The following is a 25,935-nucleotide window of genomic DNA, read 5'->3' as shown; positions in this document are numbered from 1 at the left end:
AATAGCTTTTATTCAAGTTCAATTTACAGTGAGCCAGTAGTTTCCAACCCGGGGTAATTACCCCATGAAATAATCTGAGGGGTTGAAAACAAACGTGTGCGATTTTTTTTTTTGGGTGACGAAACAAAATTAATTTTAAACGAGCATTACTATTATTATCACTACTTCAGAAAACTATAATATTAATTCTATAAGTTACCAATAGCCACAATTTTTCCGCGTATACTAACATTAATCTGGGCGCAATGTGGTGCAAGGAACAGCTTGTGAAGTAAACGTAGGAACATCTTCCACACATAGTCGACGCACTACGTTCATGCTTTGTACTATGTGATCAAAAGTATCCGGACACTTGCTGAAAATGACTTACATGTTCATGGCTCCCTCCATCGGTAATGCTGGAATTCAATACGGTGTTGGCCAACCCTTAGCTTTGATGAGTTTCCACCCTCTCAGGCATACGTTCAACAGGTGCTGGAAGGTTTCTTGGGGAATTGCAGCCCATTCTTCACGGAGTGCTGCACTGAGAAGAGGTGTCAATGTCGGTCGGTGAGGCCTGGCACGAATTCGGCGTTCCAAAACATCCCAAAGGTGTTCTGTCGGATTCAGATCAGACTCTGTGCAGGCCACTCCATTACAGGAATGTTATTGTCTTGTAACCACCCCGTCACAGACCATGCATTATGAACAGGTGCTCGATCGTTTTTAAAGATGCAATCGCCATCCCCGAATTGCTCTTCAATAGTGTGAAACAAGAAGGTGCTTCAAACATCATTGTAGGCCTGTGCTGTGACTGTGCCACGCACAACTGCAAAGGGTGCAAGCCCCCTCCATGAAAAACACGACCTCATCATAACACAACCGCTTCCGAATTTTACTGATGGCACTAGACATGCTGGAAGATGACGTTCACCGGGCAATCGCCATACTCACACCTTGCAATCGGGTCGGCACATTCTATACCACGATTCGCCACTCAACACAACGTTCTTCCACTGTTCAGTCGTCCATTGTTACGCTCCTTACACCAAGCGAGGCGTCGTTTGGCATTTACCGGCGTGATGTGTGGCTTATGAGCAGCCGCTCGACCGTGAAATTCAAGTTTCCTCACCTCCCCCCGAACTGTCACAGTACTGGCAGTGGATCCTGTTGCAGTTCGGAATTCCTGTGTGATGGTGTGGATAAATGTCTGCCTACTATACATTACGACACTCTTAAAATGTCGGCGGTATCTGTCAGTCAAAAGACGAGGTCGGCCTGTACGCTTTTGTGCTGTACGTGTCCACTCACGTTTCCAGTTCACTGTCGCATCGGAAACAGTGGACCTAGGGATATGGAGTACCTGACAGCAGGTGGCAGCACAGTGCACGTAAAGTGCAAAAAGGTATGTTTACTTTTGATAACACAGTGTAAGTATCTCATGAAAATGCCTCCTTCCACATGTAAGTAGTTCCCTTAGTGAATCAGAATTTGCTTCATTATTTAATTCACAACAGAAGAAGCTAGTAATCGACAGCCCAACACAGAAGTAAATATATAGTGGCTACTACACTGCTTTATTACATATTTTTACGATTATGATTAGATAGCCTGAAGTCTATCATTTTCGGACAGTTCAGAGGTAAAAAGTCAGCACACAAGTGAATTTCAAACAGTGAGTATAGTACACGCATTTTAAGTGCTGGTACAGCGTGTGAGTGGAGCAAGTGTCGCTAGGCAGAGGAGAGGTGCCGAGCGAGCATGTTTTGTAACGAGGGTCTGCCGTCAGTGTGGATAGTTGCCAAAGAGGAGTTGTAGGTGTCACAATGCACTGAGAATTGCTTCATCGTTTTACAAAAAAATTGTTATACATAAGACCTACCAATTGTCTCGTTGTAGGCCTCCGTAATTGAGTGGTCAGTGTTAACGTTTGTCGTGCGGAAGAGCCGGGTTCGATTCTCGGTGCGAGAACCGGCACGGGGTGCACTCAGCCTCGTGATATCAACTGAGGAGCTAGTTGAGCTAATAGTAGCGTCTCCACGGTCTGAAATGTACGCAAAACGGCAAGGAGTGCGATATGCTGACCACATTCCCCTCCATACCGTGTCCGCATGACGCCGCAAGGCAGAGGACCACACGGTGTCTAGTAGACATCCCTTGGGCCTTCACCGCCTGTTCAGGAAGTCCTTTTTAATTGTTTCATGGAGCCATTAGTTTTTAGTTTAATGAAACGCCTACAAAAACTAAATATCATTTCTCTTTCATTTTAAAAATAAAAAGTTGAAAGAAAATTCGTCATTCTAAAGTTAAATTAGGCTGTCATGATGATGATGATGATGATGATGATGATGATGATGATGATGATGATGGAAACGGGGGTGAGGTGGTACCAGACAGTATCTGGTTGCACTTTGGGCGATGGTCTCAGAAACATTGGCAACCACTGCAGTAAGCGAATGTGTGTATACAGTACCACTTTTAACTGTTCTCTTCCCTTCATTTTCGTGTGTATCTGTTTGCCACTATAATCTCACTCACAGTTGTCATGTATTACGAGCGTCCTTCTATATCATATGTCACAATCATGTAAGGTCACGAGAAAAGAATGTTAGTTACTCCGATAAAAGACCACACTGTTCGTTTACGATCGCTGCAGATAGTATAGCGACGGCATGAGAACCTCTGCCGTGGATGTGAGTCAGTCGTTCGTATGGAATCAGAATATGGAGGCGTCACAAAATGGTGGAAATTAGCTATTGTTAGTCCATCTTTTTTTGGGAGTGCATCCGGGACATTATTAACTCTGTTACCGACATTTCGCTGACAAGCTTTCAGCCATTCTCAAGGTGAGTCGCTTGCAAGATGTTTAAGCTCTTTACACTGTGTAGTAATGATAAAGCGAAACCACAGTGTTTAGGAAGTGTTGCATTGCTTAATGGATGACATATGTTGTATATGCCAGGCAGTGAAGACCAAGAACAATATGTTCGTTGAGAGCTCAGACGTGAAACTGAGGAGTTTCCATGATTTGTCGAGCAGAAATCCTCGACTCGGGTGAGCAGGCTGTCTGCTAATTGTTTCCGCAGCTTCCTTGACCGCTGAATTCCAGTAGGATGAGGCCGTGGCCAGTACCTTGCCGTTTGCGTAGTCCACTTAACTTTACGCCTCTTTCTTCTTGCTCTTCTTTTAGTTTGTGTGGCGTATTGCTTGCAGAGTTCTCTAAATTTGATGATTTGTTTACCCAGTCTTATGGACTATTTCTTCCATTGGTTTGTGTTCGACACTGCATGAGGCCTGCGTCCTGAAGGATTAACAACCAACACTCGTAGTTTGCAAAGTATGGTGGCAGCGAGACGTCTGCAAATATAAATCTGTATGGGTGGGATTATATCAAACGCAAAGTTCTAAAAACCTATCTTTCTTTCTTCGGACTAATTTGTCCACAAACGGTAGATAGCCATTCATTTCCCGTTCCACTGTGAATTTTTACATTTTCTTGAACGGAGGTTAGATGTTCAAGAAACTGGATCGATTTGTCCTGACCTTGGGGCCAAACTAAGATCTATGTGTTATCGAGGTATCTTCAGAGCACTGTCAGTTTAAAAACTGCAGAGTTCAGTGCCGTTATTCCCCAAAATCCTCCATAAATAAATTAGCTACCGTGAGTGGCAAACTACTGTCCGTGACAACACCAACAATCTGTCAAAATATTGTTCATCAAATGAAAAGTAAGTGGAGTTTAGGCCGTGCTTAAGCAATACAGGTATGTCTTTTTCAAACTTGCTGCTAATTGGTGACAGTGTGTCAACAAAAAGGACTTCTGTGAACAAGGAATCGACGTCCAAGCTGAACAATACATCGTGCCTGTTTCAAAGTTTTTAACCTACTAACAAGATCTGCTGAACTACGAATATGATAACCTACAAAAATTCTCAACAACGAGGCTAAATATTTGACTAACCAATAAGTAGATATGTTAATGTTACTAACTATTGGTCTAAACGGCAGTGCTTTTATTATCTGCCGCAGACGTAGTTTATAACTTCCATCTTCTTCTAAATCCCATTTTGTTTCCGTATTGCTCTGTCATGGGAAGACCATGTAATCTTGGAAAAACAGAGCTGTCTCCCTTCAGTCTGTTGATATCTTACTTGGGTATAAAGCCGGAATTCAGAAGTGAAGCAGTTTTTCTTTGAACACGTGCAGCGGTATACGATATGTTGTGTTTTCAAATAGGCTGTACATTTTCTCTTTATAGACCTGTCTCGGTAGCAAAACAGTGGCATTAGCCTTGTCTGGAGCAAGGATTACAGTCTGGGAATCATTCCGGAATTTACGAAGTGCAGCACTATCAGACGAAGATATCTTACTTTTCTGCGGACGGGATCTTGGTGTTCGGCGTGCATCATGCCTTATTTCTTCAGCTGCGTCATCAGATAATACTCTAATGGCTTTTCAGTTCCTCCGATAAAAGATGTTGATGGCAAGGTTTCCGGTGTAGGAAGAAAATTCAAGCCCTTTCCTAATATCGGTGCAAGAGTAAACAACTTCTGGGATTCACTCCCGAAAAATGATGGGATATTCGATCCGCCGAGAAACTTCAATAAACAGCAGCTACCGTATTTCACTGCACCCCTGAAGTTGCCCTGTTTTAATATTTGTATTGTTGACGGCCTGGTGCAAGCGTAAAGTTGACGCCACTTGAGATTGCTTGCCGACTGTCTTATTTGTAACTATGTCGTGTAGGCGACTGTATGAGGCCTAGCTATAAAGTTTTCAGTTGCCACTAATTTCTTAATTTATTCCACGATCGGTTTCGAAGGATAAAGCTTCATCTTCAGACGCCAGCAAAAAATTATATGAACAGAAATATATGGCGGTCGGGCCCGTCAGTCTTGTCAAACGAACGTATGGGAGCGAAGGACCGGCATCCACAGCGCCCGCCTGGATGGCAACTGAGGCGAATTTTTATTCTAGAAATCCGTTCCTCAGTTGCGGATGTTCACCTAATCAAATATTATTACCTCGAGAACTTTTAGTTCTTTTTTTATACGTTTGAAGTCGTGGTACACTTCTTAAAATCTCCGTGCCACATGACCGTAGCATACCGCTAGTGGGTGCAGAGGTTACGCTTTTACTGTATAGGCCTTTTACAAGTATGTCTGTTTGGAACTGGGGAGTCTTGGCACTTATTGATCACAGAGGCGCCAGTTGGTACATAAGCCAGTATGTGACGTCAACGTGATTGTATTTCAAGAGATTTATTGTAGTTAGTGATACAGTGTTGTATATATTAATCTACACAAGGCAATAAGTTGTTATTAAAACATGCATTATTAGAAAGATCGATTCGATGGCAACATGAGGAAGTAGTTACCGCCCCTGTAACACAGTTATAGATTACAGAACGGTGTGAGGTGCCGCAGGGGTAAGACCAAAGCTACACTATGTAATTTTTCGACAAAAATCTTTGTCAGAGAGTTTATCAAACTTCTTGGACCAAACTAGTTCACTGCAGCCATTACAATATCGTAAAATTTTTCGTCGTAGTTGCTCGGGAATGGATGCCGAACGGTTAATAGTCTCTGCACTAGCATGTAATATGATGTTGGCGGCGAGCGCATTGCTTGAAAAGGAACAGAAACGGAAACGATTGTGAGTGAAAGCGTGGATGGTGAGAAGAGAAGCTCTAAGCGTTCACCAGAATTTGCTTCGAGAGCTATAGTGCGACAACTTAAAGAGCAACGATAATTTAGATTGGTCGAACAAACATTTCAAGTTGTCCTTTATGAAAGGAGGCCCTCATGTTTACAAACAAGATACCCACTTAGGAAACGCCATTTCTGCTAAAGGTCAGCTCATGATTAAATTAAGATTTTTAGCAACAAGCATAAAAGAAATCCCTTATAAAAACTCACGTAGTATACTCTCCAAGAATTTACAAAAGGTATTTTATAAGATCCTGGTCAAAGGTGTTTTACAGTGTAATACTGCACTAAAACACTGGATTCGTATTTTTAAGAAAGGCGGTTTAATTCCTCGTGTAGCCGTCCGTATTTAGGTTTCACGTAGTTCCCTAAACTGCTTAAAACAATTGCCAGGATGGTTCTTTCAAAACGGACACGGCCGATTTCCATCCAAATCCGAACACGGGCTCCGTCTCTCGTGACCTCGCCGCCGACAGCACGGAGAATCTTAATCCTCCTTCCTTTTGCCTGTGTAAATTACATCGGAACTGACTGAGGCGAGACGCGAGCGTCACGTCAGGCGCCATCAGAACGGTTAGCGTGCTTTCAGACAGGTGGATGGCGGCCACTGGATAAAACGGTACCGCAGACAAAAATAAATTCGTCTGAGACCCGGCTGCGCGACGGACGTGCGTTTGAAACGCTGGAATGTTAGTGTTGCGTAGCAGTGTACGAAACGAAAAATGCTGTACAGGTAACAGTAAAATGGTCTTATCTTGTGTGCTCTCTTTCTATCTGCGCGCAATTCCTGATGGCTCCGAACTGAACGCAGTGCTCGAGATATTTGGAGTCAGTACACGGCTGGCAGGACAGCAGCCGGAATTCATAATGCGCTGTAGTGCGATTATTGTGCCGTTGGACCATAGATAACTGACGTGCTCCCGCGTCACAATGTGTGAGTTGGACTGTGCAAGGTTTCAACGGTTTCCAGGGGGCCTTCTATAACAACCGCACGTGAAGCCATCAGCGAATGTTTTTCATACCTCTGAAATGTCGCCACTGGTCGTTTTAGAACCGCGAGTGGGTGTTGAGAAGCGTGGTCCTGGAAGGCAGCATATTTTGACTCGACCATCGAAGTAATGAAACAGTCATCTGAAGTGTCGTTTTCGTTATTCTGTTGTCCAGTCGTGGACGTTCCTATATCGATGGAGATGTAATTTTAACGGCTCATTTCAAAACATTTCTGCGATCCTCGTCGTTGTCAGCAGTGCCACGGAGCAGCAACTGTCCTGCTTTACAGAGCCGGTGAAACATACGGTTTCGCCCTCATTCGTACTGATTTCTGTGGCAAAGCCCTGCCAGTCTCCTCGTTTCTGTTCACTCAAACACAGTCGCCTGCTCGCGTTCATGGCGCGTGTGCCAGGAATGCCTATAACGGGTGATTTCGGTACACACAGTCAGCTGAATGATTTTTCTGTGTCCGTGTCACGTGCCCTCCATTCGAAGCAACGTGTTCAGTTCTTCGGCGAAAGACTAGTGATAAGTGAATGCGCTGTTTACAACTGGAAACTTCTGCTTACGATAGCCGTCACGTACTACAGTGTGTCTCAAACCGTTTGGGTAAAAATGAAACAGGTGATAGTCGGTCCACAACCGATTACTGAGACAGGGAGCCGGTGGTCGGAATACAAATTTTTGTGTAATGAACATGGACAGCGTTCTTCGCGTAACAACAAAGTAGCTCATAGTAATTGTTCACAGCGACGACCGCCAGTCTCAATGTATGTATTGCAACGGCGCATGCAGTTCTGCCGCACTCTGGCAAAGGTAGTGGGTGTCTATTGTACCAGGAGGTAAGCAGCTTGGACCCTAGCAAGCAGGTCTTCATCCGTTTCTACGGGGTTCGATAGGCCAAAGTCCTGACGTAACCAACGAGGTAAAAGCCCAGATGTGTGAGATCTGGCGATAGCCCCGCTCGTGGGACAGCACCTCCCCTTCCAATCCAACGACGAGGGTGCTCGCGGACATCAACATCGAAGTGGGCTGCTGCATCTTTTCGCGAACAAATGGTACAGTCTACAAGAACGTAATGTGCCATTGTCACGCATGCATTGAGACTGGCTTTCGTCACTTCGAACAGTTACTAAGAGGTATGTTGTTGTTATGCAGTCTCAGCTGTGTTTGTTCATAGCATAGTAAGTACGCGTTCCGACCATCTCAATATAATCGGTTGTGGACCCACTGTCAATCTGTCACCTGCTTCAATTTGACTCAAAAAGCTTGACACCCTATATATAGACATTATATGGACACACACAGATATTCCTGTGCTTTGAACCATCTTGTAGGAGAGAGAAATTGAATTTTCTTTCGCTTCTCACCAACGTTTCTAGACTTATGGACATTCATGCATAAACATGTTTCTTCAGCAGTGTTCGTATCTAGTACTTATTTATCCCACGAAAGATAAAAGCTGTAATGTACTTCTGGGTCGGTCAGAGCACCTGCTGATTAGACTCTTGTTTCACGCTTTCACTTCGTCCGCAAGCCTAATATTTGCAGGCAGCCAACCACTAACTTCCGGTAGGCTAGCGTAGTATACAGGCTGTCCCACTTATCTTCTTGACCCCCCCCCTCCCCCCTCGGATAACTTTCTGTTCAGAAGCAAAATAAAAAAGAAATGTTGTTTAGCTAGCATTTTTGCCTTCATTGTAACATTCTTCATTACAACGATATGAACCTCAGTACGGCTCTTTTAAAATAACACACTATTATTTTATTGGCAACCATTCCGTCCCCACGAGATCTGTTTGAAATTGACTTTGACTGCCCTGTACTAATATACTAGTACTATAGAGGTCTGTGCAGAAGCGGATATTCGTAGTAATAATATTGACCTGCGAATAAAAGCCTATCCGATGCAGATATCCGTGGAGATATCTCCGCATGTCGATAATAATAATTATTATTACTTTGGGTTAAAAGTTAATGAACGGTGTCAGTTGCACGATTTCAGGCTATTTGTGCATTACAAGTGATCGATTACAATTATTGTTTAAGTCATTATTAGAAACCATTCGAGATGGATAACTGCTACATTGACTTGTATGCGCAGCATCCTGCAGAAGCTGGATGTTTTTTTGAAATCTGCAAAGACTAAATAAGGCTACATGGAGAGTTCCTGATTATTCGCACAATTACACGTACGTCCTGATACCGTCATACCATCGGCTGTCTTACGCCTGGGTCATTCTTGTCTCGTTTACATTAACAAGGGTGACTTACATAGCTACTGGAAGCTGCCACGGAGTGACATGAAGGCTTTTCTAGGACGTTCCATCTATTGGTTTGTTCATTTCATGGTATGAGTCCTGTTTGTTTATCACATACTAAATCCCCTCGCCCATAGGGCTCGCCACTCTTTGGCGGTTTCATGATTGGCTACCACAGGGCCCGGACCTCTGCAGTATGTTTTCGCTTCCGTGCTGCATGTCTATCCTCTTGCTATTCTTTTCCCCTCCGTTGGGAAACATGTCTGGGGTGTTATTGGGAATGTTCCGCGTTGTGCGTCACTGACGCAAGAACAGTCTCACCACTGTCATTCGTTCTCTTCTCCTCGCGTTCCTCCCCTTCGGTGTTTGAGGTCCCTCTTTTTCTTCTTCCTCCCTGTGCGCTCCTGAAGGCCGGCCCACGCGTCCGACGCGCAACAGGTGAGTGGGTAACGCGCAGTTACCAGCCCTGGGTTGACAGGTAGGGGTCGCACGTGCCCCCTGGTACAGGCCAGGCCCAGACAAGGGTGATTACGTGAGCTGCTATCTTCCCAAATTGCGGATTCGTCCCTCTGTCAGATGTTCGAGAGGTGTGAACAATCACCTGAGGTGGGTGCGCCCACTTGTGAAGGGGGCCCCCAGTTGGAAGGAGCGCGCCATGGAGACACTGGCAATCATGGGGGTTTTGCTTGCAGTGAGTCAGTCATCTTCCCACTCAACTTCTACGAAACATAAACGGAATGAGGCTAATGATTCAAAGACCCTTCCAGCCACACCACAGTTCCTCGTGGTTTCACATACTGAAGACAGTCAGTCCTTTGCAACAGTAAATTCGTTTATTGTTCAGAAACGGGTTGATGAAATTGCCAGCGCTGTGAAATCCTGCTCTGGTTTACGGAAAGGCACTTTGCTTTTGGAGACTACTCCTGATTCTCAAGCACAACTGCTTGCCGTCTCTCTTCTCCGCAACCGAGCGAGGTGGCACAGTGGCTAGCACGCTGGACTCGCATTTGGGAGGACGACGTTTCAACTGTCTAGCCATCTTGATTTAGGTTTTCTGTGATTTCCCTTAATCGCTCCAGGCAAATGCCGGGATGATTCCTTTGAAAGGGCGCAGCCGACATCCTTCCATAATCCGATGAGATTGATGACCTCACTGTCTGGTCTCGTCCCCCAAAACAACCCAACCCTCTCTTCTCCACAGATATCCTGTCAGTGTCGAGGCCCATAGAACTCTGAATTCTTCCCATGGTGTTATTTACACTAGGCTGTTCAAATGTCTGACCAAGGCCGAGATCCAATCTTACCTCTCTGATCAGGGTGTCATTAGTATCCATTGGCTGACGAAAAAGGTAGATTGCTCCTTAGCGCCCACCTGAACTCTCTTTCTCACCTTTGCTAGAGTGGTGCTTCCGTCCAAGATCAAAGCAGGCTATGAAATTATCACAGTCAAACTGTACATTCCAAACCCGATGCACTGCTACCAGTGTCACAGTTTCAACCACTCTAGAACGTGTTGTCAACATCCATCCAAATGTGTAACCTATGGTAGGGATGCACACGAGTGTGCCTCCTTCTCGCTGCTGTATCAGCTGCAATAGCGGCGATGCCGCCGCCTCTCGTGATTGTCCCGTGTATCTTGATGAGCGGGCTGTCCAGGAGATCTGGGCAAAGGAAAAAGTGCCTTACCCAGTCGCTCGCAAGTTATTGGCTGGTTGCAGCGTTCTCCTGTCGGGCATTTACAGTTCTGTTCGTGCTACCTCTCGCTCCATGAAGGACATGGCCATGCAAACATGCGACCTCAAATTCAGCTCCGAGGTTATGAAATCCCCCAGTGTCAAGCTAACATCGCCATCCCCTTGTCCAGATGTGCAAAAGGCCATTAAACTCTCGCCTCAAGGGGCGAAGCTACCAGCTAAACAACCAACGTCTGACTTTTCCTGTGCTAACCGGAAAGGCTCGAAGAAGTCCAGCAAAGGCAAATGTGTTCGTCTCCTTTGCCGACTCGAAGATCCTCTGCGACTGTGTTGCTACGAGATACCTTAGCCCGGCCAGCCTCCGTGTCGCCGGTGCGCGCCACCAACCGTTTTCCTGCATTGGACTCCGCAGACCGACCGCACAAGCAATCCGACGCTTATGTGCACCTCACGGAGCAGGGTCTTCCTGCTTCTGTTCCCTGTAACAGCGCGTCTTCGTAGGATGTCACTCGGCAGCCGCTAAGGTGACACCCCTTCATTTCTTCATCATCATGGCTCTCCCACAAAGAGGACTTACGGCTGTCCTTAACATCACAGCGTCCCCTTGTACTCTGTCTTCAGGGAACAAATGGACTCCTCACGACTGCTTTGAGCTTTCACATTTCTCCCCATTTCGTTTGGACTTCTCCCTGAGGTCGGCATTCCGGTTCATGGGTGCGTCATGCTGCTCACATGGGATGACATTCATAGTCAACACGTCTCTCTGACTACCCATCTTAAAGATGTTCCAATTTGCCTTTTCCTTCCTCACCTGACTTTTGCCCTCTGTATCATTCATGTCCCTCGGTCATTTGATGTCGCCAGGATAGACTTCCTTCAGGTTATTGGGCAGCTACCTCCCCCATTTCTGGTACTCGCTGACTTTAATGCGAATTCCCTTGGGGGGGGGGGGGGGGGGCGGCGGTTCTCACAGAACCTGTCAGAGGAGTCCTCTTGGCTGACCTCCATAATCAACTTAACTTCTTCTAACAATATTAATAAACATTTTTGAAACAGTGATCAAAAATTTTCAATTTTTTTTTCAAAAATTCAGTCTTGATCACATCACGTATGCTTCAAGAACATTGGTATCCGGTTTCGGTCATATCACGTGACCATCATCAATTTAGAAAGTAATAGAAACCTAGACTGACAAAATGCTTACAAGGATAAAATACAATAAGGTTTGTTATGCCCATGGCAACCTTCGAAGATGGTAGGTGGAGCACTCTTCTCAGCTGCTGTGACGTCAACTGGTGCCAGCAATTCTGCATCGGGCATGGATGTGTGTGATGTCCTTAGGTTAGTTGAAGCACTTTCGAACTTCTCTGAAATGTGACAGACTGTTGTATTAAAATGGGGCCATCATTGTTGTGTAAGTTCTTAATCTATGGTGTCTTAGCCGGCCGGAGTGGCCGTGCGGTTCTAGGCGCTACAGTCTGGAGCCGAGCGACCGCTACGGTCGCAGGTTCGAATCCTGCCTCGGGCATGGATGTGTGTGATGTCCTTAGGTTAGTTAGGTTTAATTAGTTCTAAGTTCTAGGGGACTGTTGACCACAGCAGTTGAGTCCCATAGTGCTCAGAGCCATTTGAACCATTTATGGTGTCTTAGTTACGAGGCGCCTCTTCAGCACACGATATGTCAGGCCAGGCGCATACCTTCCTTCTGAACTCCAGAATACCCAAGGAGCCAAAATGGTTTGTATTGTTATATACTCGTGGATGCAAAAAAAAAAAAAAGTCGGATGACGAAGAGTATCTTGCGCATGCGGCGCTGATAGAATTCTTCTTTTCCTTGCGAAGCTTTTTGTCTGCAGCCTGTAGAGGTGGGGGTAGTCAGTCTCCATCTAGCGCTCACTGTTGTATCTCTCTTACTAGTAAAGTTTTCTAACCCCCTACCTGTTTGACAGTTATTTATAAAGCAGAGCTACTGCCAATTTAAGCATAAAATAATAACAACAAATACATTATGTCAGAGCGTAGTGTAACATACCACCTTTGGCCGTCCATGTATGCTAGCCGTGTTCTCTATTCTAGTCGCCTCAGCCAGTGCCCACGGTGAAGAGGAGGGGGGGGGGGGGGGCGGAAGTGATGGGATGGTCTTTACCTAATTCTCCTAAATGGATGGTGCTCGAGTAATTTTCCCAAAATGACCAGTGTTTGCCAACACACTTTTTTAGGAAGCAGCACCTTTCAGAATCGCTATAAGCGGTAGCAGCGAAATGGTCAGTGAAAATGTCTGCATTCTGCTCCTCATTTTGGTTGGCTGGAATGCCTAAAGTGTAAATTAAATGGTTATTATTTGATGAATGGTTATCTGGAACGTGCAAACAAAAACTGAGTTAGCTCATGTGGAACTCTGCAGTCTACTGTAAGTTTCGTGCGCCACAAATTTTTTCTGGATCGCCACTCAGTTTAATTAAAATTGGGAAAATTTAAAATAAGAATCGAATTAATAACTGAATTGCTAAGCATAACTATCGTGTTAAAATTAATAAAAAGATCTAAATGAGTATATAGAATGACCATATGGGAACAATTTAAGTAAAAGCGTTAAATCAAATAATTCAGAGCAAGCAGGAGATTAAGCTGCAGCAAAAAGAATAAGATGATCATGTAAAAGTCTACAAATATAAGGCCTGCCTTTTGTGCTTCAGAAACGCCAGGTGGGATGTATTAAGAGTAATCTTACAAAAGGGGATGGGTTTGTTTGAGAAACAGTCATCGCAGTTTAACATGCTTTATTAAAATAAAACATCATATTAAAAATTCACAAAGTAATTCTAAACTACAAATTATCATTGCCTGTTATGTAATTAATTCACTTATACTACTATTAAATTGAGTGATGCGATACATTGTGGTGATAAATGACAAGGAAATTTCACGCGCGCATGGGGAAAGTTCACGCAGACATACACGATTCACACACAAGAATAGAGATAAAAAGAATTTTGCCCATCACAGTAAGTCATATCCTCAGAGGTTCATCCCAATTGCTATGATTAAGTTATTCTGAATAAAAAAACTATGGGACGCTTTTCAACAAAGAAATTTATCTGCATCACCTTACACAACAAACTAAGCTACTCTGGCGTGAAACACCCGCAAATGAGCAAATGCCGTTGCATATTCACGAACAAAGCAAAATTACTAAGACTCGTGAGAACTTCAAGAAAACAATGTAAATTGTGTAGACACAAATAGCAATAAAATATCACGTGTAATTAAGACTGAAACTTTTTCAAGGTGGTACTGAAATCACACACACACACACACGAGGAAATTGGCTCTGAACGCTATGGGACTTAACATCTGAGGTCATCAGTTTCCTAGAACTTAGAAGTACTTAAACCTAACTAACCTAAGAACATCACACACAACCATACCCGAGGCAGGATTCGAACCTGCGACCGTAGAGGTCGCGCGGTTCCAGACTGAAGCGCATAGACCCGCTCGGCCACTCCGGCCGGCACACACGAGGAAAGTTCCCACATATATTCCAGTTATAAGAGAAGTTAGACAACTGGATTTTAAAACTCTGCCGGCGTAACGAATTTCCTACACGAAGGGGTCTGCTAATACAAAGCGAGAACCGGAAAAAATTCAATACATACAGAATAGTATAGTCGTGACTACACTCTGAAAAACAGAATAATTCGACTACCGAATTTGAAAATGAATTAGTAGATGAAACGTGTACATCAGCTGGGATAGCTACACATCGTCACGCATTAGCACACTCGCCAGCGCTCCTGAGAGTACCGTCTTCACTGACCAAAGGCCCAGTTTCTGTTTCAGAACTGGTATTAAAAAAAATAAAAAAATGTACATCTGGATGTAGTTCCATGTGTAGAACTAAAAATTTATTGATATTAGCACTATTCGTGTGTATTTGTATATCTTGTAATCTGACTTGTTCCACATCATATCGATAAAATAATCGTGAAAGTGATCTACGGAACATGACATAACTAAACTAAACAAATCACAAGAAGACCTACCAACCTTGTGGCAACATGGAAGCACGGTGCGGGACGTGCATACTGCCCGCAGTGATCAAACATCCTATTACGAATCACGTCCAGGTGACTTCAGTGTAATTATTGTCTTTGAATAAAAGTGTCGTTTCTGTTCCTATCATTGTGTATATTTTTCAGTTATTCTCTGTGATGTAGCAGTTCTTTCTATGTCTGACACATCATCTATCACTAATTTTTTTCCCTCAAGTTTTGCTCGCCAGTGTATAACTGTAAAACTTGTCTTACTGAGTTAAACATTTAAGATTATACCTCTTAATGAATCGATTCTGTCAGCAGCTTATACTTTTAAATTCGGCAGCTATTTACATGAAATATTAAAAATTCATTACCATTTAACGTGGGCGCACTTGCGCGAGAGCTGTAGCTTATTTATTTATGAGCAAACCTTTTTTTTGCAATCATTGTACATGGTCTGAGTGTGACCGGATATTTACATCATTTCAATTAAGTGTTGTTGTAATGTATTTGTTTAGTGCATGAAAGTGGTTGTGCTGAGTCGACTCATGTATGTAGAGCTTAAGAATGATGTATTTTGGTAGCAACGGCCTTCGGCCAATGGAAAAGCAGACAATGATGGAAAATTAGGGGAGTCAAGTGGAGACTGCGGATTTTTGAATGAAGAGCTCACAGGAGCGATTTCGGACACTTTACGCTTGTTCTGGAAGGAGGAAGACTTGCCTCAGGTAATGAGTGACATTTAATCGTGGGGATGTTCGATTCCGGGTGGTGAGTGCCATTACCATAGTTTAACTTCTGAAGGGTCTGAATGTGCTCCAGAGTGAGACTCTATTTCTTCTTGATTTACGCAACTGAGAATAGACATAGTATACATCGCATGTGTTAATTTGTGAGTCATCATGTCGAACTCTGAACTGTTTTGAGCTGGTGAATATTTCGTATTTTGTGATAACAAAATTTAGTTAATTTTTGCGCATCCCTGACGACTATATAGTGTGTGGATTTTGCTACTATTCTCATAATGCTGTGAACGTAACTTTACAGCATCTGGTAAGGATATTTTTGTCTGTATTTTAAAATGAAAATCGCTGTACCACTTCCCGTTTATTTGAAATGTCCTTCCTTGAATAAATATTATTCAACGTAACTGTGGTCTATATCAATTATAGATATTAGAATAGACACCTTGTTATTGTTATTGAATTATTCATTAACTTTATTTCGGATTTCTGTGTGTTTTATTACCTCGCAGTTCTGGCCAATGCACGGCGTATTTGACTGCTGGATGACAGCTACAGGTTATTATTTACAATGAACTACCTGCGAGGCACGAGAGCAGATATGCGCGTCTTCTCCCTATGACTACACTGAGCTAATCTTTTTAAACAGAGCCGCTCAGAGCACAAGTATCTAAAGTACGAGTTACCACAGATAAAGACGCAATCGATTTGCTTGCGAGTGAAGCAGTTTGGAAGAACAACTACTCTAGCAGTAATTGTTAGGTAGCGTCGCACCCGCACCATTTTTATCCAGCAGTCACTATGAATTAAGAGGCAAGGGAATTACACACGTTTGCTGCGAGTGGGCATTGATTTAAATCAATAGGGAAAGTTGAAAATTTGTGCCAGACCAGGATTTGAACCCGGGTCTCCTGCTTACCACCCAGATGCTCTAACCAGTAAGCCATCCAGGTACAGTGGTCAGCGCAGCTGCACGGGCTGGCACAAATTTTTCAACTTTCCCATTAATTTAAATGAAAGTCCACTCGCAGCCAACATCTGTAATTGTTTTTTTTTTCTCTTAATTCATAGTGACTGCCGGATCAAAAGGCGTACAACTCGTTTTTTTAAAGGTTTTATTTAAAAACCAAAAAATTTCGCAGTGGTGCTATGGGTATTGATATTTCAGTTTTTTTACCCGGTTATTAGAAAAAAATAAAAAAAAAACACCGGACGTAACGGAGGGAAAACAGATACTGAAAAATAGCGGTTATTCGCAACTAAGATACCGGTCGGTTCTTCCCATCCCCAGTGCCCCTCGCCACTGGCGCGCATCCCGTGCCGCCCCGCCCCGCCCCGCCCCCTCCACGCCCCCGCTGTAATCCGGCCCCCACGGCGTCCGCCGCCGCCACTGATTATCTCTTCCGCTGCGGCCGACCTTAACAGGCGCCCAATGAGCGCCCCCATCCTTTACACTGCAGCCGACGTCGAGCAGGCAGCAGCAAGCCACAACTCGCCTCACCGCCACCTGCAAAGCACGTCCGCTACAGCCACGATCTCCTTACATATAGCAATAAAGGCGAAGATCGCTTTATTTTTCTATTTGCGGAGAAGTCCTCGAGTGAGAGGTCGCAAAAGGCCAGAGGTGTTAACGGTATTCGATCCCCCCCACGTACACTGATCAGCCAGAGCATCAGGACCACCGACCTGCTATCGATGTAAACCCGTCCAGGCGACAGCAGCGTCACCTGGAGAGAGGAGTGACTGCTGGTCAGACGCACGCACCGTGCGTGTAGTGTCAGTGAGCGTGCTGTCGGTGGGTAGAATGGGGAGGGCGCGCGATCCATCTGGCTTTTACCGAGGGCAGGTTTGTGATGAACCGTAGGCTCGACACGAGCACTTCGGAAACTACACGACTTGTCGTGTGTTCCAGGAGTGCTGTGGTGAGTGTCTTCAGCACGTAGCGAAACCGAGGTGAAGCAACGTACAGACGTCGTGGGGTTAGGCGGCCACCCCAGACGGATAAAACAGGACAGACGGCGAACTGTGACGGAACTAACATCATACTTCAGTGCTGGGCAGAGTACAAGTGTATCTGAACACTCAATGCGTCAGACACGCCTAACAATGAGTCTCCGCAGTCGACGACCCATGCAAGTATCAATGTTAACACCACGACGTCGACAGTTGCGTCTGAAATGGGCAGGTGACCACTGCACTGGACGTTGGCACAGTGTTAAAGCGTTGTATAGGCTCATGAATTGTTCTTCAAGCCGACTGGAGGATGCGAATCCATCGTCTTCCAGGAGAACAGTTCTTTAAACCCTGTACTGTGTGACGGAGACATGTTGGCAGGGTCTCCATTATGCTCTGAGAAACATTCATGTGGTCATCCGTGGGTCCAGTGGAGACCGTGCAAGGCACCATGACGGCAAAGGAGTGTCATACACTGGTTGCAGTTCACCTACACCCCTTCATGACGATTATATTTATCGATGGGAGTAGCATTTTTCAACAAGATAATGCGCCATGCCACACGGCCTGGATTGTGATGGAGTGGTTCGAGAAATACAACGGCGAGTTCCAGTAGATATACTGGGCCCCAAGCTTGCCAGATCTGAACCCGATCGAACACTTCTGGGATGTGCTTCAACGTGGTATCAAAGCTCATCGGCCCCCTTCCCGGAACTTGTGTGAATTAGGTGACTTGTGTATGCAGATGTGGTGCCAACTCCCTCCAGCGACCTACCAAGGCCTTATTGCGTCGCTGCGACGACGCGTCACCGCTGTCATCCGTGCCAAAGGTGGACGTACCGGCTACACGGTAGGTGGTCGTGATGTTCTGGTCGATCACTGTACTGTGTGCCATGCAACCGCAATATTGGCTGCTGATGGCAACAGAGGGCGGGAAAGTGGTGAGCACAGCACGAGGCTACGGAGTGTAGTTGAACTCGCCACTGTGTTACAGTGCTAATGGTGTTGATACAAAGCAGAGGAAAGGCAACGTTAAATAAATGAAATATTGCATTACATCTGCAACAATAGTTGCCAAAGTTGACATTTCGTCAGAAATGCACCCAAGAAATTTCTCTGTGTGATAAAAAAGTGCCAGAAGATATATTAGCTTTTCTGCAAGATAAGTCAGTGGACTGTGTGCTATAGTATATGCTCCACTGTGCGGAAAACGCACATGTGGAGTACAATGGTGACGATACGTGCTTAACAGGTGAAAGTGATACTGAAAGAAGAGTCGAGCCGTGCAGTTAATCACGTTGTCGGACAGGGAGCCACCAATCCCGCCTCCAGTCAAACATAATAAAGGACAATCGTTGCACAAGGAGCGAGTACGAAACATAATTATGTACATGGAAGATTATCCGCAGCGTAGTAATATATATACCGCTCCTTGTACAATGATTGTCCTTTACTACGTTTCACTGGAGGCGGGATTTGTGGCTCCTTGTCCGACATGGATGATGAACTACATGGCTCGACTCTTGCAGTATCACTTTCGCCTGTTAAGCACGTATCGTCACCATTGTACTGCCCATGCACATTGTCCGCACAGTGGAGCATATACTATACCACACACTCCACTGACTGCCACTTTTTTCTCACTCTGCGAAATTTTTTGGGTGCCTTTCTGACGAAATGTCACATTTGTTCTGAAATCTGTATATGAACAGATTCAGAGTAAGTCGGCACCAATATGACCGTGTAGTGCATAAGAAAAGCTACGGATATTCAGGGGAAGACAAGGCGCAGTTGTTCCAAAAACTGGCGTTTGCTCGTTTCAAGGGTGCTCGATACAGTTTATATGTGATGTGCGTGATAGTGACCTACTGTGGTATGCACATTAAATTGCGCGCGACATGGATTAGTGATTTCAAGGGAAGCAGTGGATGGCTGCTTAACGGCAAACAGTGCTGCAGAATTGCATGACGTAGGATAAGGAAATTTCACACAAAGCGTCAACTTGACGATGCACAGCAAACTGCGAAACCGGCCGGAAAATGTGTAGATGACATATACAAACTTACCGTTCAATAAGGAAATTGTTTTCAAATCCAACCAGTCAGGATTCGAACATGCATGTGAAAGGAATCCTGGAAATTAGAGATATCGAGAGAGTTGTATCTAGATCAACTAAACCCATGCCCTAACGCATTCGTATACAATTGTGCCTACTGTTAAGCCGGATGGTAAATTGCCTCGAAAATTACTCATTGCGCAGCGAGAAGTTGGAGAAGCTCTGTCCCCTCCCCAGCAAGCAAGAGTGGGAAAGCGGGCGCAATAGAACTATAAGTATCGTACGAGCGGTGACTTTGGGAGCATGATGGTCTTGTTTTTGTGGCATTCGCTGGGTGATTTCGTCATTCTGACAAACACAATGGATCGACAAAAGTATGCATCTATCCTTGGGGACCATGGACACTCCTACATGCAGTTCGTTCGCGCTCGGCACCACAGCATCTACCACTAGGACAGAACATCGTGTCCAACAGCTCGCAGTATACGTACGTGATTGGAAGAGCAGCAGGACGAGTTTACGGTACTCCCTTGGCCACCAAACTTCCGCCGGCCGGAGTGGCCGTGCGGTTCTAGGCGCTACAGTCTGGAGCCGAGCGACCGCTACTACGGTCGCAGGTTCGAATCCTGCCTCGGGCATGGATGGGTGTGATGTCCTTAGGTTAGTTAGGTTTAATTAGTTCTAAGTTCTAGGCGACTGATGACATCAGAAGTTAAGTCGCATAGTGCTCAGAGCCATTTGAACCAAACTTCCTGGATTTAAAACCAATCGAGAGTCTGCGGGACCACCTCCATCGGTCTGTTAGCGCCAAGGAATCTCAGCCGAGGAACCTACCGCAGTTGGCCATGGCATTGGTGTCGACATGGTTCTACACCGCTGTCAGTACCTTCAAGAACTTCACGGACGATTTTCCTGCACGTCTGTCAGCGGTCAGCGCTGCGAAAGATTGTTATTGAGGCTCCTGACTGTCGCTCACATTACTGTGTCTGAACAGTGTATGTTCGACGCTAGTGCACTTCTTTGGACCAGAAATGCCCTCTTGTCTACGATAATCTACTTATTATTTCCTCCTTGTTTCATTCGTCATGTGTCATTTTGCTTCCAAGCTATCAGAAGTACATCACTTCATCTAATTCGATCTCCAATTTTGATGGTTCGTTTCTCACTAGTCCTGTTTCTGCTACTTTTCATTACTTTCCTTTTTGTTGGGTTTAGTCAAAGTGATCAGTAGACTCATTCCATTATGTCCTCTGATTATTCCTGGCTTTCACTGATAATAGCAATGTCATCAGTGAATCTTGTCACTGACATCCTTTCACCGTTAACTTTAATCCCAATCCGGAACCTTTCTTTTGTTATTGCCATTGTCTCTTCGATGTAGAGACTGAACAATAAGAGAGTAAGACTGCATTCGTGCTTAACCCTCATTCATAAAGAATTTTGTTCTTGGTTTTCTGTTCTTATTGTTCCACCTAGTCTCCTGTAGTCATACGTCCATACATCTTATAAAAATGGATGTACGTCTGTATGTATGTGTGTTCCACATCTTCTCCTAAACCACTGGATAGATTTTAACCAAAATTGGTACCCATATCCCTTATTGTCTGCAAAGAATTGTTTTGGGAGCAAGAACCACCTACGTATCAAATGTGTGCGGGTGGGAATGGAAAAGCAACATAGCCCACGACGATCGAATACCCTTCACGAAACTTTTTCTCGATGACTAGGCCCAAAAATGATGAAAGGAAAAAGTTTATCGCTCTACAACATTTTCGCTGCTCATGCAGTAAAATCGCTGCATGGAAAATGACAATTATTACTTCTTTACTACTAATTGTGTCCGTGACTCATTTTGCAAATAGTATTCGCCTGTACCGCTGAATGTACCAATAAAATTATGCCATTGTATGAGACACAATTCAGGAGATGTGATATCTAATACTGAGATGGTGAAAAACTGCGACATCATGAATGACGTTTTAAATTTATTACTAACTCTGCTCGCAACACATGCCGCTACAGTGACCACATATGCCACTGGAAGTACCTAGAAAACACATCATTGTAGAACACTTGGTTCAGAAGATATCACGTCATAAACACAGAGATGCGTGAAAAACTGCTGCATCATGCATGACGTTTTAATTTATTTATGTGTTCGGTACACATATTAGTTACGGCCTGTAAAGGAATACTGTTGGGGATAGGAACCACCAGCTTCCTATCGGAGTGAACGTAACAACGTACTGGAGAGAGAAAGGGGAGTGGTAGGAGGAGATGGACAGACAGCGGGGTAGGGGAGAGATAGACAGGGATATTGGGAGAAGGAGATAGACGGAGGCGGAAAGAGAAATGGACAGAGAGAGGGGGCTTGAAGGAGGAAATAAAAGGATGGAATAAATACATACCCGGGCAATGCCTTGTACTCAGCTAGTATGTTGTAGACTAGCGAAGCTGGCAATGCTTCGTAATTGCTAAATTTGTGTATACGTCCTAATTTCCTTCTCCACCCTCTCTCTATATATCTCCTCTTTCTTTTCTCTCCTGTCTCCGTCCGTTGCCGGCCTCTGTGGCCGAGCGGTTCTAGGCGTTACAGTCTGGAACCGCGCTGCTGCCACGGTCGCTGGTTCGAATCCTGCCTCGGGCATGGATGTTTGTGATGTCCTTAGGTTAGTTAGGTTTAAGTAGTTCTGTGTTCTAGGGGTCTGATGACCTCAGATGTTAAGTCCCTAGTGGTTAGAGCCATTTGAACCATGTGTCCGTCTGCTCTTTCCTCCTCTCACCTCTCTCTTGTCTCTGGCCATCTCCTCTTTCCGCTTCTCTTGTGTTCGTTTCCTGCCCCCACCTCTCTCTGCCCGCTCCTCTTCTCCCTCTTGCTGACGACGACTTTTATGTTATTGTTAATGCAAATTCAGATGCCATAGTAGCATTCTGATCATAAGCCAATAAGCCACAAATACCACTTTCCTGTCTTCTGTGAAAACCGACTGCGAGGAAGAAAACAAAACAGCACATTATTCTGTATACAATTTGTGTTTAAAAATATCTGTAATGAGAAAGACTATGATGGGAGAAACAATTTGTGTAATGATTTAAATGCCATGTTGCCGTAGTTAAAACTGATAGCAGGAAAGAAAACGCAACACAGCATTTTCTTTCTCGCAGTTTAACAGAAAACCTGTGCATGTTGTTAAAAAAAAAAATGCACTGTGTGTGTTTGTGTGTGTCCGCCTGAATGTTCATTCAACTATCGTGTAAAAGTCCGAAGTGACTCGGTCACCTGTTTTTCGATATTTTTGGTAGCGTTAAGCGACGACTTGTCTATAGAATACCATCGAAGTATTGATTACCCGGCTTTTCCTGAAGCTTACTCCTATTTTTCTTACACTTTCGACCACCTTGCACCATTTTTCATTGTTGACACATTTTTGTGTGTCGACAAATGCTATGAATTTGTCTTGATTTTTACGTCTTGCTTTCACTATCAAGCGCAACCTCAGAACTGCCCCTCAGCGTTCCTCAAAGCCAAACTAATAGTCGCCTAACTCTAAAAGATCCAGAATTCCCTTTTCCGTCTTTCTGTGTGCTATACCTGTCAGAAACTTCGATGCTTGGACCGCTAAGCTGATTCTGTGATAGTTTTCGTACTTATCTGCCCCTCCTATTTTCGGGATTGTTTGGAAGATATTTTTCCGGAAGTCTGATGGGCCCTTTCTAGTATCATAAAGTCTACAAACAACTTGCATTATGTTTTGCTTGCAATTTTCCCCAGCTACAAAATAGCAGGTCAGCAACTGGAAGTAGTTAATTCCATAAATTATCTGGGAGTACTCATTAGGAGTGATTTAAAATGGAATGATCATATAAAGTTGATCGTCGGTAAAGCAGATGCCAGACTGAGATTCATTGGAAGAATCTTAAGGAAATGCAATCCGACAACAAAGGAAGTAGGTTACAGTACGCTTGTTCGCCCAATGCTTGAATACTGCTCAGCAGTGTGGGATCCGCACCAGGTAGGGTTGATAGAAGAGATAGAGAAGATCCAACGGAGAGCAGCGCGCTTCGTTACAGGATCATTTAGTAATTGCGAAAGCGTTACGGAGATGATAGATAAACTCCAGTGGAAGACTCTGCAGGAGAGACGCTCAGTAGCTCGGTACGGGCTTTTGTTACAGTTTCGAGAACATACCTTCACCGAAGAGTCAAGCAGTATATTGCTCCCTCCTACGTATATCTCGCGAAGAGACCATGAGGATAAAATCAGAGAGATTAGAGCCCACACAGAAGCATACCGACAATCGTTCTTTCCACGTACAATACGAGACTGGAATAGAAGGGAGAACCGATAGAGGTACTCAGGGTACCCTCCGCCACACACCGTCGGGTGGCTTGCGGAGTATGGATGTAGATGTAGATGTAGATGTAGATGATTTTAGAAATTCCGAAAGAATATTATCTGTGTCTGTTGCAAGTCTTCCAAACCTCTATTAAAGCCCTAAACTAATTCTGGATTCCTTAAGTCTTGTGTATTGACCGCCATTTCTTCTATCACGTCATCAGGCAAGTTCTCCTCCTCTGTAGAAGTCTTGATTGTACTCTTTTTCACTTAGCCACTCTCTCCCCTGCTTTTAACAGTGGAATTTCCATTGCAGTTTTCCCTAAAAATTGAAACGGCTGGTCTGCTTCCTTTCTTCAAAAAATAAATCAAAGGCTCTTGTCTTCTTCTAGCTATTTTGTTATTCTTTTTGTTTTCCAATCAGTTACACCAAATCCTTTGCCCCTGTCTTCGTTATTTGTGATTCTGCCACTTACCTGTTCCTCTCTGTCTCCGAGCCCTACTGTCACGTCCATTGCTGGAAGAGTCCTCAGTAGAAATCTACCTGATTGTAAGCTTCCCTTATTTTTCTGCTTTTCATGAACTAATGAAAACCGTGCTACTTTCTACTACACTACTAACGCTTTATGTTATATTTACTTCTGGGCGTTGTATCCCATATTAAATGCAACACTTCTTGTAACATTGTGTCATTATATCAACACAGTGTAAAGTATGTACAGTGTCTTGTTAGACGAAGAGAGGACCTGATGACCGTGGTGCTAAAAAAAAAATGCCGAGGGCTGTGTGTAGCCAAGCACTTCTTAGGCAGTGAAGACAATGACCAAACTGTCGGGGCAGCATATTCCTTCGTCGCGGAGGGAGGGCATTACATCCCCGCACGGTAGCGACGATGATACTCCACGCTTGAGTGGCAGTATGGAGATGGAATCGATTGGTCGCCTCCGAAGAGGACGGAGCTGTGCGTTTGCGCCCCAGAGTGGGTGGGGCCGCCGGAGGGGCTACTCGGACTCCCCGACATCGACCACGATGCCAGCTCGCGTTCTGCAGGGTGAGTTTAGTGAATGGAGACAAACTTGAGGATCTCTGAGAGGATAAGGAGCAGAAGAGGTCATGTGGGCATATGACCGGAGGCCAAGGGAGATAAACCAAGTTGTCAATGTGGACATCCTAGGCAAGTGGGAATGTTCTGTCTGTAATAGTGTTTTAGGTCCACACTAAAGAAGACAGTGAACTGGAGCGTCGTCATGTAGCAGCCACTTTAACCTTCGTACCACCAAAGGAACATCTTCCAGCGGAGGAGGCAGGATCACTCCCAGGAAGTGCAGACATACCTCTTCGTGGGAGGAGGACTGGCCCCCACAAGGCGATAACCGGTGATCCCTGCTCACGTATTGAGACCACCATAAATAACATGGGGAGTGTCCGGAGGACACGGGCGGCCTGAAATGTTGCTTTTTGATAGTTAATAAAATGTCCCAGACGCTTAATTAATGCTAAAAGACATTAAGAATAAATTTTGTAAGTGTAAATAAACCTGTAAATTAACGAGAAAAGATCATAATTTAATATAAAAATATATTTTTGTATTGTTCATATAAAGAATGTTCCAGTGAAATGTTTATCTATCGAAACTTTATAAAAGAAGCTCTGTAAAGCAAGTTGAAGGTAGTCGCCGTAATCTGTTTTGACTGTATAAAAGCAGGACCTGCGCTCCTCTCTCTCTCTCTCTCTCTCTCTCTCTCTCTCTCTCTCTCGTTTATTATTGATTGCCGTTCATAACATATATATCACTCTCTTATCTGTAACTTTTAAATAATTACGTTAATTTAGTAGCAACAACCGTGTTTGAGTCAAGAACACTACTTTCTTCTCCTGGTAATGTCACATCTCAGTTTATTATGTTGCGTTTTAGAACCTTTTCAGACTTGCAAGGAAGGTGTCTTGCCGACAGAATGTTTGGTGGCCACAGACGAATGCTACTAGTATTCAATAGGCATTTACTTTTTCGAACTTTTATTTCAGTGTCCCTGAGATCACTTTTACAGATCTTTCCTATCAGTATCCGGGCAATGTAAATACGCAAACTGCGTAATTTTGAAATCGGTCGCTGTCGTCGGTCAGCGTTCTCGTCGGTCCAATGGGAATCTCGTACTGGATGGCGGAATGCACATCGTA

The 25,935-nt window shown here is 44.4% G+C and overlaps 1 protein-coding gene across 20 annotated transcripts in view; it reads left to right on the top strand.

Moving 5' to 3' along the window:
- Positions 1 to 25,935, top strand: part of LOC126284064 (GTPase-activating protein CdGAPr) — a 718,807-nt gene that overhangs the window by 66,749 nt on the left and 626,123 nt on the right. The gene's annotated exons all lie outside the window — the stretch shown is intronic.

This window comes from Schistocerca gregaria, chromosome 8 (genome assembly GCF_023897955.1).
Source record: "Schistocerca gregaria isolate iqSchGreg1 chromosome 8, iqSchGreg1.2, whole genome shotgun sequence".
Taxonomy (NCBI): domain Eukaryota; kingdom Metazoa; phylum Arthropoda; class Insecta; order Orthoptera; family Acrididae; genus Schistocerca; species Schistocerca gregaria.
This window is presented reverse-complemented; position numbering and strand designations above follow the sequence as displayed.